The following is a 7,236-nucleotide window of genomic DNA, read 5'->3' on the forward strand; positions in this document are numbered from 1 at the left end:
TCACTATAAAGTTTTGCGGACATGACTAGTATACTGTAATATTCCCTGTAGTGTTTTTTCAGACGTAACTATTATTTACTGTAGTATATTGTAGTAACACCTGCCGACTAGGGTTGAGTTGAGTTTATTTTTATTTTTACAGGGACAGTGCACATTAATCAACGTTTCAGTAAAAGTGCAGGTTTTAGCCAGCCGGCTAATTTTCAACCGCAGTCGCTGGGCATGTTATTAAAAACAATTACAATAACAATACAGACAAACAATGAGAAGTGAGCACATGCCGAGCAGCATAGAACAAGCAACAAGTAGCACGCAGACAGACCAATAGCACAAAAAGCAACAAAAGAAAATACATTAAAAAGCAACAGTGTTTTCCCACCTACAGACAACATGGAAAGCGGCAATACACAGCTAGGGATTATGTTCACAAGTCTGATTGACCTTTAGCCATGTCTTCATGTTTTTTGTGAAGGTGCGATGGGTGGTGCTGTTACGTGTGTCTGATGGCAGTGTGTTCCAGACATGGGAAGCTCTCACAGAGAAAGAAGATTAGGAAAAACACCTTTAGTCAAAGGGAACTATACAGTCATCTCCCATGGCAGACCTTGTGGATCTGCTGCCATGGGTTTGGGTTTTCTATTTAAACAAAAGTACTAAGTGGAGGGAGGGAGGGCCATTTAGGATCTTGAATACAAGACATGCGTTGGTGTATTGCATAAGATTTTCCCAACTCAGGAGCTCATGCTTTCTGAGGATGTACGTGAGGATGGCTATTGGGCTTCCTATCAAGCACTTTGAGAGCCTCTTTGTAGACAGACTGAATGGGTTTTAATGTTGTACAGTAAGCTTGGGCCCAACTAGTCAAGCAGTATGTTAAGTGGGGGAGTATCACAGGTTTGAAGTACAGTTTTGCTACCTCTGTAGTCAAACAATTTCGTATGAATCTGAAATTAGCTTGGTTGAATTTGGTTATTTTAATGACCTTTTGCACCTGCTTTTTAAAAGAGAGGTTGGAATCAAGTATGATGCCAAGGTATTTAAAATCAGATACCACCTTGAGCTTCTCCCCTGACACATAGACATCTGGCTCAGTGGTATCAGTTGCCCTCTTTGTGAAGAACATGCAGACAGTTTTTTTCACATTGAGATGCAAACATGAGTCACTGAGCCACTTTGTAACCTGGACCACTACAGTAGTGAGTTCTTGGGCAGCTTGTTGTTTGCTCTTTGCATGCACATATATCACTGTATCATCTGCATACAATTGAACTTCAGACCCAGTACAGACTGAAGGCAGATCATTAATGTACAGGCTGAACAGGAGGGCCCCCAGTATTGACCCTTGGGGCACGCCCACATCATAGCTGAGAGTGGGCGACAGCTCATTGCGCTTTAAATCTTTTTTGCAGAATTGCGCTTTAAATCTTTTTTGCATGAGTTACTTAGCTCAGGTCAACGTACACCGGTTTTAGATAACGTAACAGCATCTGGAGGAGAAGCGGCATCCTCCGCACCCCGCCGCCTGCTATTGATAGTTTCCAACAATCTCACAACTACCGGACTACGCCAGTTACTGTTTAATGAAGGGGAACACCTCAAGCGGAACAAGACACAGTGAATTATTGTAATGTTTGGTTCAATTAATCCCGTAAGGGACGGGTTGCCAATTGGCGATTTGACACGAAAATAAAATGTAATTGATACACACATTAATTATTTCATTCATTCGCAGGTTTGTGACAGGCCATCTGTTGTTCAACAGTTCTGATTAATGCAACAGACCAGACAACACCTTAACAAAAATAGACAATTTTATATTACAATTGTAACATCTAAATGTTACAGGTTCTAGGCCCAATATAGGGAAACAGTACAGAGGTAGATATAAATAACAAGCAAAGTTTATTATACCTTAAAGGATTAGGTTTGCTTGTTTGACACAAACATACATTAACAAGAGTACACCGAAATGAGTTACACTACAGGACCAAAAGTATGTGGACACTGCACATGGGGATCTTAGGCTTGTGTGCGGCTGCTAGGCCATGGAAACCCATTTCATGAAGCACGCGACGAACAATTATTGTGCTGACGTTGCTTCCAGAGGCAGTTTGGAACTCTGTAGTGAGTGTTACAGATTATTTTTACACGCTTCAGCACCCGGCAGTCCCGTTTCTGTGAGATTGTGTGGCCTACCACTTCGCGGGTTAGCTGTTGTTGCTCCAAAATGTTTCCAATCCACAATAACAGCACTTACAGTTGACCGGCTCCAGAAGGGTAAAAATTGGACAAAACTGACTCGTTGGAAAGGTTGTATCCTATAACGGTGCCACGGTGAAAGCCACTGAGCTCTTCAGTAAGGCCATTCTACTGTCAATGTTTGTCTATGGAGATTGCATGGCTGTGTACTCCAACAATTGTTTACAGACAGATTATTTCACTTATAATTTACTGTATCACAATTCCAGTGGGTCAGAAGTTTACATACACTAACTTGACTGTGCCTTTAAACAGCTTGGAAAATTCCAGAAAATGACGTCATGGCTTTAGAAGCTTCTGATAGGCTAATTCCCATCATTTCAGTCAATTGGAGGTGTACCTGTGGATGTATTTCAAGGCCTACCTTCAAACTCAGTGCCTCTTTGCTTGACATCATGGGAAAATCAAATGAAATCAGCCAAGACCTCAGAAAAAAAATTGTAGACCTCCACAAGTCTGGTTCATCCTTGGGAGCAATTTCCAAATGCCTGAAGGTAGCACGTTCATCTGTACAAACAATAGTATGCAAGTATAAACACCATGGGACCACGCAGCCGTCATACTGCTCAGGAAGGAGACATGTTCTGTCTCCTAGAGATGAACGTACTTAGGTGCGAAAAGTGCAAATCAATCCCAGAACAACAGCAAAATACCTTGTGAAGATGCTGGAGGAAACGGGTACAAAAGTATCTATATTCACAGTAAAATGAGTCCTATATCGACATAACCTGAAAGGCCGCTCAGCAAGGAAGAAGCCACTGTTCCAAAACCGGCATTAAAAAAAGCAGACTACGGTTTGCAACTGCACATGGAGAAATGTCCTCTGGTCTGATGAAACAAAAATAGAACTGTTTGGCCATAATGACCATCATTATGTTTAGAGGAAAAGGGGTAGGCTTGCAAGCCGAGGGAACACCATCCCAACCGTGAAGCACGGGGGTGGCAGAATCATGTTGTGTGGGTGCTTTTCTGCAGGAGGGACTGGTGCACTTCACAAAAAAGATGGCATCATGAGAAAGGAAAATTATTTAGATATATTGAAGCAACTTCTCAAGACATCAGTCAGGAAGTTAAAGCTTGGTCGCAAATGGGTCTTCCAAATGGACAATGACCCCAAGCATACTTCCAAAGTTGTGGCAAAATGGCTTAAGGACAACAAAGTCAAGCTATTGGAGTGGCCATCACAAAGCCCTGACCTCAATCCTATAGACAATTTGTGGGCAGAACTGAAAAAGCATGTGCAAGCAAGGAGGCCTACAAACCTGACTCAGTTACACCAGCTCTGTCAGGAGGAATGGGCCAAAATTCACCCAACTTATTGTGGGAAGCATGTGGAAGGCTACCCAAAACGTTTGACCCAAGTTAAACAATTTAAAGGCAATGCTACCATATTACTAATTGAGTGTATGTAAACTTCTGACCCACTGAGAATGTGATGAAAGAAATAAAATCTGAAATAAATCATTCTCTCTACTATTATTCTGACATTTCACATTCTTAAAATAAAGTGGTGATCCTAACAGACCTAAAACAGGGAATATTTAGGAGTTTTGAAAAACTGAGTTTAAATGTATTTGGCTAAGGTGTATGTAAACTTCTGACTTCAACTGTACCAAATGACTTTACTTCAAGACAGTCACCTCATTGAAGGGTGCTGCCAATAAAATACCTGGACCTCAAACCAGCAAAGGCTCTCGAAACAAACCAACTGAAAACTAAAGGACATTATTGCGGTGGCTTTACATAATGAGCACCTTGAATATTGTTACATTTTTTTAACTCACTGATGGTCAAATGAGTTTGATCATGCTGTCTTGAAGAAATGTTCAGGGTGGGGTCAATTATTCTGAATGGCATACCATTCAGAATAATCGACCAAACACCTAACATTTCTTCAAGACAGCATGATCACAAAATGCCTGCTCACAGAAATGCACCAACAGCAATGACGTCAACTCATATCTTGCACTGACCCTACGCACACTCAATAGACTTTATATACACCATATACATGTACATTTAAAACAAAATACTTTTGAACTCTGCATCGTTGAAAAAAGTTTAAGGAAGCATTTCACTGTAAAGTCTACACCAGTTTAATTTGCGCATGTGATACTGTAAATACAATTTGATTTGATGACCAAGGGGTGCTTTTATACATTTCATAAATCTACCTCCCCTAATACGGGTGCCCAGTAGGGTTGAACAGTTTCCAGGTATTTTACAAATGTTCCATCCCTAGAATAAATCACTTTTCTCCCAGTAACCCGGTATTTCCTGCCAAAACTGGAAGTGTCATTCAAAAACATTATAAAGCATATAAATAGGCCTATGTTGGGATTTGATTAGAGGTTTGATTGAAAATTCAACCCTGATGCTACCTTAGCCTGATGAGCCCTACATTAAATACATATGAGCCCGTTATCCAATACACATATGATATAGGCTACTGCACATTACACACGACAGGAAAACATAAAAGCCCGTAGGTCTAGCTAGCTATATCATCTCTTGGGTAAATAAATGAAACTAGCTCCAGTAGGCTAATCTTTCTCAATGTGAACTGTATTACTGTACTGTATTGTATTATATGGACTGGATTTACGCACTTTGTTCAATCCATGATAAAGCAGGGAGAGAACATGCGATTCTGGTGCAACCCATGCGGCCTACAATGTTATAGGCTAGCGAATTGGATTTTAATTTTGAAATATAATAGGGTCTATTTGTATAGTTACTAGGCTGACGCATATACCTTAAATAATATTTCCTCTGTTATTAGCCTTCCTCCTCTTTCACTGTCTTGTTGCTTCATTCCTTACTCACTTTCAACAGTTAAATTAAATAAGTTCCGTTGTCCTCATCTTCATCATTGTAATGACATCCTTTAATAATATAGAACTACAGTTAGATGTAGAAGGCTTTCACTTCTCTTCAAGAAGATTGAATGGTTATGGGTCTGAATAAATAACTGCTATAGCCTACCGCTATTGCGAGTTCACGCTTCTTTCAAACTACCCGTGAGTTCTATTGGCTGGTGTATTTAACATTCAGCAAACAAGAGCTTGCGTCCCTCTTCGAATTGTCTATTGGTATAAGAAATGCTAAAAAATGAAGTCCAGCGAGCAATTCTAGTAAATCTTTTCCTGCATGGGAATCCAAGAGCTAAGGAGCGATTTTTGAAGGAGAGAGGCTAGCGGAGCAGAGGTGCATGCGTATTGCGCAAGAGATGGGTTATCCATAATAAGCTTCTATATTTTAATTAGCTAAATATAAGGCTCATACTGCATTGAATTAATTACCTGAAAGAGTTGGCTAGGACATCAATATATATATAGAGCTATATATATCAATCTAGAACAGCACATTTCAATACGTTGGCTGAGCAAGGAAGGAAATAATTCGGTATAATAGGACTATTTGACACCTTTAGAAAAAATGCTAGCAAATTAGCATTCAATTTTGGCACAATTTGAATGGAGTTGATGGAGAGAAAGACTGGAAAGCCAGATGGAGATGGATTGATTAGACGCGCATTCAGTCTTTATACCTATTGCTGTAGCAAATGCAGGCCCACCCCTTCAAATTAGTGGATTCAGTTATTTCAGCCACAACTGTTGCTGACAGGTGTAAAAAATTTTTTTATTAAAAATTAAAAAAAATTAAAAAAAATAAATCGAGCACACCAGCCATGTTGCTCCTAGATGTTTCCGCTTCACAATAACAGCACAACGGCTCAGCCGAAAATTGGTAGGCCACACAAGCTCACAGAGTGGGATCGCAGAGTGCTGAAGCGCGTAGCGTGTAAAAATCATCTGTCATTGGTTGCAACACTCATTACTGAGTTCCAAACTGCCTCTGGCAGCAACGTCAGCACAATAACTGTTTGTCAGGAACTTCATGAAATAGGTTTCCATGGCCGAGCAGCTGCACACAAGCGTAAGACCACAATGCGCAATGCCAAGTGTCGGCTGGAGTGGTGTAAAGTTTGCCGCTGTTGAACTCAGTGGAAACGTGTTCTTCGGAGTGATAAATCACAATTCACCATCTGGTGGTTTGACGGACGAATCTGGGTTTGGCGGATGCCAGGAGAACGCTACCTGCCCGAATGCCTAGTGCCAACTGTAACGTTTGGTGGAGGAGGAATAATTGTCTGGAGCTGTTTTTCATGCTTAGATGCAGTGAAGGGAAATCTTAACGCTTAACATACATTGACATTCTAGACGATTCTGTGCTTCCAACTTTGTGTTTGGGGAAGGCCCTTTCCTGTTTCATCATGACAATGCCCCCGTGCACAAAGCGATGGTCCATGATACAGAAATGGTTTGTCAAGATTGGTGTGGAAGAACTTGACTGGCCTGCACAGAGCCCTGACCTCTGGCCTCACTAATGCTCTTATGGCTGAATGCAAGCAAGTCCCGGCAACAATGTTCCAACATCTAGTGGATAGCCTTCCCAGAAGAGTGAAGGCTGTTATAGCAGCAAAGAGGGGGACCAACTCCATATTAATGCCCATGATTTTGGAATGAGATGTTTGAGGAGCTGGTGCCCACATACTTTTGGCCGATTAAATCTCGGTAACCGGGTTCCCACCATTCAACTCTAGCCCAAACGGTTTGAACACTGCAAACAGAAATACAAGCAAATATATTGATAAGACACCCTGTACTAGAGAGATTTACATGGTTATCAATACATCACGCCAGGGTAAGCCTACACGAAACACAGCCCTTATTTTTAGTGTTATTAAAATCCCCTATGGGAAAAATGAATGGTGGAAAAACGATTGAAACCATTTCCCTGTTTGACTGCTAGGTTTTATTGGTATTATGACTCAATCTGTGGTACTCTATACACACACACACACACACACACACACACACACACACACACCGCACACCTCTCCTCCTTCCCCTCCAACTCCTCCTCTCCTCCCAACCTGGAGTCAGGGGTAAACGTAAAATAGTACATCTAAAT

At 41.1% G+C, this 7,236-nt stretch overlaps 1 long non-coding RNA gene across 1 annotated transcript in view; it reads right to left on the reverse strand.

The window, feature by feature from the left end:
• Positions 1–7,236, reverse strand: part of LOC123730902 (uncharacterized) — a 48,897-nt gene that overhangs the window by 12,752 nt on the left and 28,909 nt on the right. The window lies entirely within an intron of this gene.

Source organism: Salmo salar, chromosome ssa27 (genome assembly GCF_905237065.1).
Source record: "Salmo salar chromosome ssa27, Ssal_v3.1, whole genome shotgun sequence".
In the NCBI taxonomy this organism is placed as follows: domain Eukaryota; kingdom Metazoa; phylum Chordata; class Actinopteri; order Salmoniformes; family Salmonidae; genus Salmo; species Salmo salar.